The 14,399-nt window shown below is 39.4% G+C and overlaps 1 pseudogene; it reads right to left on the bottom strand.

The window, feature by feature from the left end:
- Positions 1-10,754: 10,754 nt before the first annotated feature.
- Positions 10,755-11,691, bottom strand: LOC123786833 (olfactory receptor 4F3/4F16/4F29-like; annotated as a pseudogene).
- Between the last annotated feature and the right edge of the window lie 2,708 nt (positions 11,692-14,399).

Here is a 14,399-nt window from a genome sequence, read left to right as displayed (position 1 = left end):
CTCGTCACAGGCTGGCACTGCACCAGAAGCTGTGGCTGTCTGCTGTGTAGGGAGGAGCAGAGACCCAAGATAAAATAGACTTTAAAGTAAAGACTATAACAAGAGACAAAGAAGAACACTATATAATAATAAAGGGGACATTCCAATGGGAAGATATAACAATTATAAATATCTACACACCCAACTGAGGAGCACCCATGTATATAAAAGAATAACAAACATAAAGGAACTAATCAATAATAACACAATAATAGTAGTGACTTTAACAACCCACTTACATCAAAGGACAGATCATCAAAACTGGTTAACTGGGTGCTTGGGTGGCTCAGTTGGTTGAGCGTCTGCCTTTGGCTCAGGTCATAATCCAAAAGTCCTGGAATCGAGTTTCACATCAGGCTCCCTGCTCAGTGGGGAGCCTGCTTCTCCCTCTCCTTTTGCTCCCCCCACTCCTGCTCTCTCATGCACTCTCTTTCTATCTCAAATAAATAAAAAGTTTAAAAAATAAATTAAAATAAACAGGTAATCAACAAAGAAACAGTGGCTTTTAATCACACATTGGACCTGACGGACTTAACAAATACATACAGAACATTCCATCCTAAAACAGCAGAATACACATTCTTTTCAAGAGTACATGACACATTCCCTAGAATAGATCATATATCAGGTCACAAAATAAACCTCAAAAATAGTCAAGAAGATCAAAGTCTTACCATAGGCAGTTTTTCTGACCACAATGCTACAAAACTCAAAGTCAACCACAACAAAAAATGTGGAAAGACCACAAATACATGGAGGTGAAATAACAAATGGGTCAACCAGGAAATCAAAAAAGAAATTTAAAAAGGCACATGGAAACAAATGAAAATCAAAACACAACAATGCAAAATGTCTGGGATGCAGCAACAGCAGTTCTAAGAGGGAAGTTTACAGCAATACGTGCCTATCTCAAGAAACAAGAAAAATGTCAAATAAACAAGCTAGTTTTACACTTACAAGACCTAGAAACAGAACAACAAAACCTAAAACCAGCAGAAGGAAGGAAATAATAAAGATTAGAGCAGAATTAAATGATATTGAAACTAAAAAAAAAAAAATCCTCAACAAGATATTAGCAAATTAAATCCAATAATACATTTTTAAAAATCATTCACCATAATAAAGTGGGATTTATTCCTGTGTTGCAGGGGTGGTTCAATATCCACAAATCAATCAACATGATACATCGCATCAATAAGAGAAAGGACAAGAACCATACAATCATTTCAATGGATGCAGAAAAAGTATTTAACAAAGTACCCCATCCATTCATGATAAAAAACCCTCAATAAAGTAGGTTTAGAGGGAACATATCTCAACATAATAAGGCCATATATGAAAAACCCACAGCTAACATCATCCTTAATGGGAAAAACTGACAGCTTTTCCCCTAAGGTCGAGAACAAGACCAGGATGTCCACTCTCACCACTTCTATTCAACATAATACTGAAGTCCTAACCATAGCTATCAGACATTAAGAAGAAATAAAAGGCATCAGGAGGAGGAGTTAAGATGGCGGAGCAGTAGGAGACACCGTTTTCAGCCGGTCCTCCGAGTCGAGCTGGATAGGTACCAGACCAGCCTAAACAACCACGGAACCAGCCTGAGATGCAGGAAGACGCATCTGGATCTCTACAAATGAACATCTCCAGCGCTGAGTATTGAGGTACGAAGCGGGGAGCCATGAAACCGTGCACAGATATCGGAAGATAAATGGAAGGGGGAGGGAGCCGCCGCGTTCGGGTGCCGGGAAGCGGTAGCCACTTGCAGGGGGGAGCGGGCGGGCTCGAGGTCGGCACCCACAAAACAGCAGACTGAGACTGTGAGCCGGGTGCGCGCGCCACCAGGCATCTCGCGGAACCCCGGAATCCTGGTGCGCTCACTGGATCCAGACTGAGACCGGGAGATCCGGGAGCGGGCACGGGGCGGCTGGCGGCTGGCGGCGTTAGAAACACAAAGGACAGAGACGAGCCGGCCCTGGAAGTGAGGGCTGGGACGCCGGGTGTGGGGCGCACATCCCGGGACGCTGCAGGGTTGAGCAGCACCAACAGTAACAGAGTTAAAGTGGCCAGAACATTAGTAGAGAACGGACCGCAATCCCTCTGTTCTGTGACAGAGGCTGAAATTTGGCCGCTGCTGCTCTGACTCTCAGAAGAGGCACAGCAAACCGCCAGGGAAAGCCGCCAGAGAACAAAAGCCTGGAAATACCGGCTCAGGGAGTGCCCAACCCCATCCCCCTTCGCAGGGGACACGGAGACACTACCCAAACAGGGCTGCCTGAGTATCGGCGCAGCAGGCCCCTCCCGCAGAAGGCAGGCTGAAAAATCAAGAAGCCCACAACCCGAGGCGCCTGGGTGGCGCAGTCATTGAGCTCCTGCCTTCGGCTTAGGGCGTGATCCCGGCGTTCCAGAAAGGAGTCCCTCATCGGGCTCCTCCGCTGGGAGCCTGCTTCTTCCTATCCCACTCCCCTGCTTCTGTTCCCTCTCTCGCTGGTTGGCTGCCACATAAATAAATAAATAAAATCTTTAAAGAAGAAGCCCACATCCCTAAGATCCCTATAAAACAAGGGGCACGGCCTGGGACCCAGTCAATAATTTGGGCTCTGGAAACCCCGCAACCTCTCTTCATCAGAATGACAAGAAGGAGAAGCCCCCCCCCCCCCAGCAAAGAAAAGACAGTGAGTCTGTGGCCTCTGCCACAGAAATAATGGATATGGATGTAACCAAATTATCAGAAATGGAATTCAGAATAACGATGGTCAAAATGATGAGTGGAATTGAAAAAACTATTAACGAAAAGGTTACTGAGAATATAGAATCCTTAAGGACAGAAATGAGAGCGAATCTGACAGAAATTAAAAATTCTATGAGCCAAATGCAGGCAAAACTAGAGGCTCTGACGGCCAGGGTCGCAGAAGCAGAGGAACGGGTTAGTGAATTGGAGGATGGGTTAATAGAGGAAAAAATGAAAAGAGAAGATGGTCTTAAAAAAATCCACGCCCACGAATGTAGGTTACGGGAGATTACTGACTCAATGAAACGATCCAATGTTAGAATCATCGGCATCCCCGAGGGGGTGGAGAAAAACAGAGGTCTAGAAGAGATATTTGAACAAATTGTAGCTGAAAACTTCCCTAATCTAGCAAGGGAAACAAACATTCATGTCCAAGAGGCAGAGAGGACCCCTCCCAAGCTCAACCATGACAAACCTACACCACGTCACGTCATAGTGAAATTCGCAAATATTAGATGCAAGGATACAGTATTGAAAGCGTCCAGGGCAAAGAAATTTCTCACGTACCAAGGCAAAAGCATCAGAATTACGTCAGACCTGTCTACACAGACCCGGAATGAGAGAAAGGGTTGGGGGAGCATATTTAAAGCTCTTTCAGAGAAAAACATGCAGCCAAGGATCCTTTATCCAGCAAGGCTGTCATTCAGAATTGATGGAGAAATAAAGACATTTCAGAATCGCCAGTCACTAACCAATTTTGTAACCATGAAACCAGCCCTACAGGAGATATTACGGGGGGTTCTATAAAAGTAAAACGCCCCAAGAGTGATACAGAACAGAAAGTCACAGCCAATACAAACAAAGACTTTACTGGCAACATGGCAACATTAAAAGCATATCTCTCAGTAATCAGTCTTAATGTAAATGGTTTGAACCATCCCATATACGCCACAGGGTTGCAGATTGGATAAAAAGAAATGACCCATCCATTTGCTGTCTACAAGAGACTCATTTCGAACCCAAAGATGCATTCAGACTGAGAGTAAGGGGATGGAGTACCATCTTTCACGCAAATGGACCTCAAAAGAAAGCTGGGGTAGCAATTCTCATATCAGATAAATTGCATTTTAAACTACAGACTATAGTTAGAGATGTAGAAGGGCACTATATTATTCTTAAGGGAAGTATTCAACAAGTGGATATGACAATTATAAATATATATGCCCCCAACAGGGGAGCAGCAAGATACACAAGCCAACTCAACCAGAATAAAGAGACACATAGATAAAAATACATTAATAGTAGGGGACCTCAACACTCCACTCTCAGAAATAGACAGAACACCCTGGCAAAAACTAAGCAAAGAATCAAAGGCTTTGAATGCCATACTCGACGAGTTGGACCTCATAGATATATATAGAACATTACACCCCAGAACCAAAGAATACTCATTCTATTCTAATGCCCATGGTACATTCTCAAGAATAGACCATGTTCTGGGACACAAAACAGGTCTCAACCGATACCAAAAGATTGAAATTATCCCCTGCATATTCTCAGACCACAACGCTCTGAAATTGGAACTCAACCACAAGGAAAAATTTGGAAGAAACTCAAACACTTGGAGACTAAGAGCCATACTGCTCAGGAATGACTCGATAAACCAGGAAATCAAAAATCAAATTAAACAATTTATGGAGACCAATGAGAATGAAAATACAACAGTCCAAAACCTATGGGATACTGCAAAGGCAGTCCTAAGGGGGAAATACATAGCCATCCAAGCCTCACTCAAAAGAATAGAAAAATCTAAAATGCAGTTTTTATATTCTCACCTCAAGAAGCTGGAACAGCAACAGAGGGACAGGCCTAATCCACGCACGAGGAAGCAGTTGACCAAAATTAGAGCTGAAATCAATCAAGCAGAAACCAGAAGTACAGTAGAGCAGATCAACAGGACTAGAAGCTGATTCTTGGAGAGAATCAATAAAATTGACAGACCACTGGCAAGACTTATCCAAAAGAAAAGAGAAAGGACCCAGATTATTAAAATTATGAATGAAAAAGGAGAGGTCATGACGAGCACCATTGAAATTGGAAGGATTATTAGAAATTTTTATCAACAGCTATATGCCAAAAAACTAAGCAATCTGGAAGAGATGGAATCCTTCCTGGAAACTTATAAACTACCAAGATTGAAACCGGAAGAAATTGATTCCTTAAACAGGCCAAATAATTATGAAGAAATTGAGTCAGTGATAAACAACATTCCAAATAACAAAGCTCCAGGCCCGGACGGTTTTCCTGGGGAATTCTACCAAACATTCAAAGAAGAAATAATACCTATTCTCCTAAAGCTATTTCAAAAAATAGAAACAGAAGGAAAGCTACCAAACTCATTCTATGAGGCCAATATTACCTTGATCCCCAAACCAGGCAAAGACCCCATCAAAAAGGAGAATTACAGACCGATTTCCCTAATGAATATGGACGCCAAAATCCTCAACAAGATACTTGCTAATAGAATCCAACAATACATTAAAAGGATTATCCATCACGATCAAGTGGGATTCATACCTGGGATGCAAGCGTGGTTCAATATTCGCAAATCAATCAGCGTGATACATCATATCAACAAGAAAAGACTCAGGAACCATATGATCCTCTCAATCGATGCCGAAAAAGCATTTGACAAAATACAGCATCCTTTCCTGATTAAAACCCTTCAGAGTGTAGGAATAGAAGGTACATTTCTCAGTCTCATAAAAGCCATCTACGAAAAGCCTACTGCAAATATTATTCTCAATGGGGAAAAGCTGGAAGCCTTTCCCTTAAGATCAGGAACACGACAAGGATGCCCACTCTCGCCACTATTATTCAACATAGTACTAGAAGTCCATGCAACAGCAATCAGACGACAAAAAGGGATCAAAGGTATTCAAATTGGCAAAGAAGAAGTCAAAATGTCTGTCTTCGCAGATGACATGATACTCTATATGGAAAACCCAAAAGAAGCCACTCCCAAACTATCAGAAGTTATAGAGCAATTCAGTAACGTGGCAGGATACAAAATAAATGCTCAGAAATCAGTTGCATTTCTATACACGAATAATGAGACCGAAGAAAGAGAAATTAGGGAATCCATCCCATTTACAATAGCACCAAAAACCATACGTTACCTTGGAATTAACTTAACCAGAGACGTAAAGGACCTATATTCTAGAATCTATAAATCACTCTTGAAAGACATTGAGGAAGACATAAAAAGATGGAAAGATATTCCATGCTCATGGATCGGAAGAATTAACATAGTTAAAATGTCCATGCTACCCAGAGCAATCTACACTTTCAATGCTATCCCGATCAAAATACCAAGGATATTTTTCAAAGAACTGGAACAAACAGTCCTTAAATTTGTATGGAAACAGAAAAGGCCCCGAATCTCCAAGGAACTGTTGAAAAGGAAAAACAAAGCTGGGGGCATCACAATGCCGGATTTCGAGCTGTACTACAAAGCTGTGATCACAAAGACAGCATGGTACTGGCACAAAAACAGACACATAGGCCAATGGAACAGAATAGAGAGCCCAGAAATGGACCCTCAGCTCTTTGGGCAACTAATATTTGATAAAGCAGGAAAAAACATCCGGTGGGAAAAAGACAGTCTCTTCAATAAATGGTGCTGGGAAAATTGGACAGCTACATGCAAGAGAATGAAACTTGACCACTATCTCACACCATACACAAAAATAAACTCCAAATGGATGAAAGACCTCGATGTGAGACAGGAATCCATCAAAATTCTAGAGGAGAACATAGGCAACAACCTCTACGACATTGGCAAAAGCAACCTTTTTCATGACACATCCCCAAAGGCAAGAGAAACAAAAGATAAAATGAATTTATGGGACTTCATCAAGATTAAAAGTTTCTGCACAGCCAAGGAAACAGTCAGAAAAACTAAGAGGCAGCCCACGGAATGGGAGAAGATATTTGCAAATGACACTACAGATAAAGGACTGGTATCCAAGATCTACAAAGAACTTCTCAAACTCAATACACGAAAAACAAATAAACAAATCAAAAAATGGGCAGAAGATATGAACAGACACTTTTCCAATGAAGACATACAAATGGCTAACAGACACATGAAAAAATGTTCAAAATCATCAGCCATCAAGGAAATTCAAATCAAAAGCACACTGAGATACCACCTTATGCCAGTTAGAATGGCAAAAATAGACAAGGCAAGAAACAACAATTGTTGGAGAGGATGTGGAGAAAGGGGATCCCTCCTACATTGTTGGTGGGAATGCAAGTTGGTACAGCCACTCTGGAAAACAGTGTGGAGGTCCCTTAAAAAGTTAAAAATTGAGCTACCCTATGATCCAGCCATTGCACTACTGGGTATTTACCCCAAAGATACAGACGTAGTGAAGAGAAGGGCCATATGCGCCCCAATGTTCATAGCAGCAATGTCCACAATAGCTAAATCGTGGAAGGAGCCGAGATGCCCTTCAACAGATGACTGGATTAAGAAGTTGTGGTCCATATATACGATGGAATATTACTCAGCTATCAGAAAGAATGAGTTCTCAACATTTGCTACAACATGGACAGCACTGGAGGAGATAATACTAAGTGAAATAAGTCAAGCAGAGAAAGACAACTATCATATGATTTCTCTCATCTATGGAACATAAGAACTAGGATGATCAGTAGGGGAAGAAAGGGATAAAGAAAGGGGGCGGTAATCAGAAGGGGGAATGAAACATGAGAGACTATGGACTATGAGAAACAAACTGAGGACTTCAGAGGGGAGGGGGGTGGGGGAATGGGATAGACCGGTGATGGGTAGTAAAGAGGGCATGTATTGCATGGTGCACTGGGTGTTATACAGAACTAATGAATCATTGAGCCTTACATCGGAAACCGGGGATGTACTGTATGGTGACTAACATAATATAATAAAAAATCATTAAAAAAAAAAAGAAGAAATAAAAGGCATCAGATCAGGAAGGAAGAAGTAAAATTTCATTATCTACAGATGACATGGTACTATATATAGAAAACCTGAAAGATTCTAACAAAAATAACTTCTAGAACTGATAAATGAATTCACTAATGTCACAGGATATAAAATCAACATACAGAAATCTGTTGCATTTTCCTATGCCAATAATGATGCAGCAGAAAGAGAAATTAAGAGAACAATCCCACTGGACCAAAAATAAGATATCTAGGAATAAACCTAACCAGGGGGGAAAGACCTTATTCTGAAAATTATAAAATACTGATAAGGAAATTTAAGACAACACAAAGAAATGGAAAGACATTCCATGTTCATAGATTAGAAGAACAAATATCGTTAAAATGTCTATACTACCCAAATCAACCTACACATTTAACGAGGCATCACAATTCTGGATTCAAGTTATATTACAAAGCTGTAGTCATCAAAACAGTATGGTACTGGCACAAAAATAGATACATGGATCAATAGAACAGAACAGAAAACCCAGAAATGAATGCACAACTTTATGGTCAATTAATTTTCAGCAAAGTCGGAAAGAATATCCTATGAAGAAGTCTCTTCAACAAATGGGTTGGGAAAAAAATTGACAGCTACATGCTAATGAATGAAACTGGACCACTTTCTTACACCATACACAAAATGCATTCAAAGTGGATGAAATACCTAAATGTGAGACAGGAAACCATAGAAATCCTAGAAGAGAACACAGGCATAACCTCTTTGACATCTGCCATAGCAACTTCTTTCTAGATACGTCTCCTGAGACAAAAGAAACAAATGCAAAAATAAACTATTTGGGACATCATCAAGATAAAAAAGCTTCTGCACAGTGAAGGAAACAATCAAGAAAACTAAAAGGCAACCAACAGAATGAGAAGATATTTGCAAATGATATGTCTGATAAAGGGTTAGTATCCAAAATCTATAAAGAATTTACCAAACAACACCCAAAAGACAAATAATCCAGTTAAAGTGGGCAGAAGACATGAACAGACATTTTTCCAAAGAAGACATACAGATGGCCAACAGTCAATGAAAAGATGTTTAAGATCACTAAATATTAGGGAAATGCAAATCAAAACCACAATGAGTTACCATGTCACACTGTTAGAATGGCTATTATCAAAAGGACAAGATGCAAGTGTTGTAGAGAACGTGGAGAAAAAGGAACCCTTCTGCCCCGTTGGTGAGAATGTAAATTGGTACAGCCACTCTGGAAAACAGTAGAGATTCCTCAGAAAATTAAGAGAAGATCAACCACATTATTCCAACAATACCACTTCTGGGTATTTATGCAAAGAATACAAAAAACATTAATTTGAAAAGATATATGTACCACTATGGTTATTGCAGCACTATTTACAACAGACAACACATGGAAGCAACCTAATCCATCATCCTAATCCACCTATCCATCAATAGGTGAATGGATAAAGAGGATGTGGTATATACAAACAACAGAAAATGACTCAGCCACAAAGAAAAATGAAATCTTGTCATTTGCAACAATGTATGTGGACTTCAAGGCTATTATGCTAAGTGAAGTAAGTCAGACAGAGACAAATAGTCCATGATTTTACTGATATGTGGAATAAAAAAAAAGCCTAAAACAAACAAAACAACATGAAACAAAACTCCCAGATACAGAGAACAGATTGGTAGTCACCAAAGGCGAAGTATGTTGGGGGTGGGTGAAGTGGGTCAATTGTACAGTGATGAATAGTAACTAGACTTTTGGTGGTAATCACTTTGCCGTGTACACAAATGTCAAATTATAACGTTGTACACCTGAAACATATATAATGTTATATACATTTACCGCAATAAAAAAGGAAGCTGAAAAACCTCTAAAATGCTGATAAACTTGTTTTAAAAAACATAAACTACCACTAGACAATGAAAGAGAGGAAAACATTACAAGTCTTATAGATATTTCATAATAAGAGAATATTAGGAACAACTTCTTCCAATAAATTTGATAACACCAATTAATACATAAATTTCTTAGAAGACACAGGCTACCAAAAATTTAATTTACAGTTGAAAGCCTTTCCACAGGGAAAACTGCCAGCCACAATGACTTCCTATGGTGAATTTTACCAAACATTTAAGAAAGAAACAATAACAATTCTACAAAACTCCTGCAATAAATTTAATGCAAAGAGATATATTCTATAAGGTCAGCATTACCCTGATACTAAACCAGAAAAAGCATTGTTTCAAAACTGATTTTAAAAACTTTCAGCAAACTAAATAGAAAGGAATTTCCTTAGCCTGATAAAAAGCTTCTACTAAAAACCTACAGCTAGTATCATACTTAATGGTGAAAATAAATGCTTTTCTCATAAGAATAAAAACAAGTCAAGGATGTCTGCCCTAACCACTTGTATTCAGCACTACACTGTTTGATCTTAGCAGGTACAATAAGGCAACAGAAATGAATAAAATGATCCATACTAGAACATGAGAAGTAAATGTCTTTATACACTGAAAACATGATCACCTATGACGAAAATCCTACTTTATAAAAAACAAGTAGAAGCAAAAGATTTTACAAGTTTTCAAAATACAATGCCAATAAACAAAATATCTATTATATTTCCACATATTAGCAATAAACAATTATAAATTAAACAAAAATACCATTTAGAAAAGCACGAAAAATTAAAATACTTAGGAGTAAATCTCAAGAAGATATGTAAGACCTGTTCACCAGAAACTATATAACATTGCTGAAAGAAATTAAATGGGATTTATATAAATAGAAAGATATACTGTTCTCATGGCTCATTTTCATAAGGAAGAAATACATTCATCAAATATGAATTAGGTTACAGCTATGACAACACTCAAATCCATATTTGATGCCTCAAGTTTTCTGAATCCAAAATATTGAAGATAGAAACAAAAGGCTATACCATGATTAGTGAGAAGGCCTTATATTACCTATGAGATCCTCCTGTAAATCACTAGCTGTCTCCACACTCTCTTCATTGCTGCCTTCATGTCTTTATTCCTGAATGCGTAGATGACTGGATTCAGAAAAGGAGTGAGAACTGCATCAGAGAGAGCAAGAAATTTGTCCATCCGTGAACTGGGATGTGGCCATGTATAGACAAACATGGTTGGACCAAAGAAAAAAAATACCACAGTGATGTGAGCTGACAAAGTGGAGAGGGCCTTGGATGAACCACCTGAGGAATGTTTCCAAACAGTAAACAGGATGAAGATGTAGGAGATGAGGAGTATGAAGAAAGAGCCAACACAAAGGAACCCACTGTTGACAGTGCCCATGAACTGCAATCTGTAAGTATCTGTACAGGCCAGTCTGAGGAGACGAGGAAGGTCACAGTAAAAGCTGCCCAATACATTAGGACCACAGAAGGATAAATTAACAATAAATGCTAGTTGAAACAGTGAGTTAATAATGCCAAGAGCCCAAGCAGCAGCCAGAAACAAAATGCACATTCGTGGGCTCATAATGGTCAAGTAGTGGAGAGGCTTACAAATGGCAACATATCTGTCAAAGGCCATGGCAATGAGTAGCACCATCTCCACGCCACTGATGACATGGATGAAGAAGACCTGGGCAATGCAGCCTCCAAAGGAAATAACTTTGCGCTTTCTGAAAAGATCATAAATCATCTTGGGTGAGGTGGCAGAGAAGGCCCCCAAGTCAGTGAAAGAGAGACTGGCCAGTAGGAAGTAGATGGGGGAATGTAAGTGAGGATCGATGGTCACAGAAAACACAATGAGGATGTTTCCAGTCATGCTTGCCACATAGAGCACACAGGAGAACACCAGGAAGAGAAGCTGGATCTCCCATGAATGAATGAGTCCAAAACACAAATTCAGACACAACTGAGTGATTCCTTCCATCCATGGATGCAGCCAACTGGGATGCCACTGAAATGATGAAAATTAAGAAAATGAGGAAGATTATGGAGATGTTAATAGATCATAGAATTACCAATGTTTCAATATCCTTATTATGAATGAAAAGTATATAGTTATCTGCTTTCTCACACATATAAAAACAAAAAATAAAAATCAAGACACTATCATCACACATGTGAGCTATGACACAATTCAAACCTATCACCAAAACTCTGACTGCAATGTTCTGTTCTTAAATTAACAGATTAGGCATGAACATGGATATATGAGTATCCATGATGTTCATTAGCTGTTTAAATCACTTCTGATATTGACTATTCCTCATTTCTAACATATTCCATCTTGCTTTTATGTATAATCTCATAATCCACTTCTCTCCCCAGTTTGCTCTCACAGTTTGCTAATAAAAAGTAGGAATAAGAGGGGTGCCTAGGTGGCTCAGTTGGTTAAGCGTCCAACTCTTGATTTTGGCTCAGGTCATGATCTCACGGTCATGAGATCAAGCCCCAGGTCGGACTCCATGCTGGGTGTAGAGCCTGCTTAAGATTCTCTCTCTCTTCTTCTCTCTCTCTGCCCCTCTCCACCCCCTGCTGGCACTCTCTTTCAAAAAAACAAATAAATAAAAAAGTAGGAATGAGAGGAAAGTATGATTAACAAGTAAAATGTCACCTGGAGTGAGAGATGCTTGATGTAAGAGTTGAGACTGAATTAAGACAGATTGAGATTGAATAGAGAAATAGGTATGTGAAATTGGACAACCCACAAATGTAGTAGAGCACTTGCTATGTGGCCTCTACTACAAAATAGAACAATTATTTTCCCATCACACTTTATTATGTTCACTATCCTGGGCATCTCTAGTTTCCATGCAATTTTTCATAACTACAAAGTCCTAAAGTGGCCTCAACATTCAATAAGAATTTCATATGGAGTCTTTGCCACCCCGGGATGTGAGGCTTTCTCCACACCTAATAAATGTGTATTTGAAAGCCTTCACCAGTTTCTGCTAAGATGCGTGCCTAACGTGGCCACCAAGGGTGTAACACATCTTTGCAAACAGCTTTTCTCCTGTCCACACACACGGTGTTAAAGATCAGCACTTGGAATTGCTGGGATACTATGTTTTAATTCACCAGTGTCTCGGCCTCCCTTTGGTATGAACTTTTACATCCATGGATATCTGCCTGCCCTTTAAAGTGCTCAGTACCACCTGCAGGTTAATGTATTATGACATGTGGCATTACCCTGCTTACTTTGACTGAATCCATTCAGATACTTTATCTTCAAGGCAATTTGTATTTTATACTTTTGATTGATGATTATAAAATAAGGACGTCAAATATTAATAAGTCACATTTTAGGACAGATAAGTTTTCTTCCTGATCTTGAACCATAAAATACAAAATGTGACACGGGAGATGCAGTCTTTTAATATGTATAGTATTTATATGTGAAGTGGAAGGTGAGCAGGGAACAGCGTTATATGTTTCTCTGTGTCCAGATACCTACCTCAATCATACCCTATAACAGGGAGTAGTTTCTGAGAACAGTACTAATGAGGTTAATTATCTTAGGAATTGAAGAAGTACAGTTGAAAGGTATAACGACACCCTTCATTTTTGTAGCTACAATTCCAGACTTTCTCACACAAAGGAGCAACTGACTAATGCCCTCAGTCATCCCAGACTGCAAAACTCACAGACACTATCACTGTGTCCTGCCCCTAATTCTGGGTCACAACCACTGGCGTTAATCTCTCCCTATTCTCACCTACACGCAATGATTACACCGCTACCTCCTGAGCTAACAGTCCACAGTCTTAGGTGCACACCTTCTATTACCAGAAACCTGGGGTCTGGAGAGGGGGCACTAATGCTGCTCATCAAGGCAGGGAGAGCACGTGAAAGGACTGAGAGGATGAACACGCAAGGGGAAGGGATGGAGGCACTGGGGAGGGAGTCAGGAAACTCAGTAATTATTGACAAAGACCCAAGGCCTTGATGAGGAAGAGCACATATCCCCAGTGTAATAAGATGAAAATTCTCACAGAATTATATAAAGTCTATTTTGTCCAACTGGTCATCATTCGGATGAAAAACATGAGACCAGCAAAGTAAACTGAGTTTCCAAGATTCACACAAATGGCAGTCTGGGGACCAAAACTATGTCTCTTGATTTCTATTCCAAAAAGAAAAGTTCTAGAGAAAATAATTAAGTAAGAGAAAGCAAAACTCAAAACAGTGAAAATTTTTTTTCCTGGTTAAAACCAAATTAACCACAGACACTCATACAAAATGTTCATTATAATATAGCAAACTGACATTAATTAAATATTACATAACATGTGTGCCCAATTAAAGATTACTTGACTAGTACAACAGTAAATTCTATCTAGGAAAGTGATTATTCATTGCAATCATGATTTGTGTACCGATTCTTTGTATTTTGGTGGTTATGTAACCAGTCACTACAATAGCAAAGAACTTAACATAATGTGTCTTAAAAGCCCATCCTTTGGTCTTTCTAAATTTTTTTTTCTTTTTCTTTTTTTAAGTAGTCTCCACACCCAATATGGGGCTCGAATTCATAACACAGAAATCAAGAGCTGCATGCTCTACCAACTGGTCCAGCCAGGCACCCCAGTCTCTCTAAATTTTATTATCTTCAAAGGTCAATTCAAATCCCAAATACTTC

Source organism: Ursus americanus, chromosome 9 (assembly GCF_024610735.1).
Source record: "Ursus americanus isolate L20-20 chromosome 9, mUrsAme1.1.p, whole genome shotgun sequence".
In the NCBI taxonomy this organism is placed as follows: domain Eukaryota; kingdom Metazoa; phylum Chordata; class Mammalia; order Carnivora; family Ursidae; genus Ursus; species Ursus americanus.
Note: the sequence above shows the minus strand (reverse complement) of the source record. Positions and strands in the feature narration are given on the sequence as shown.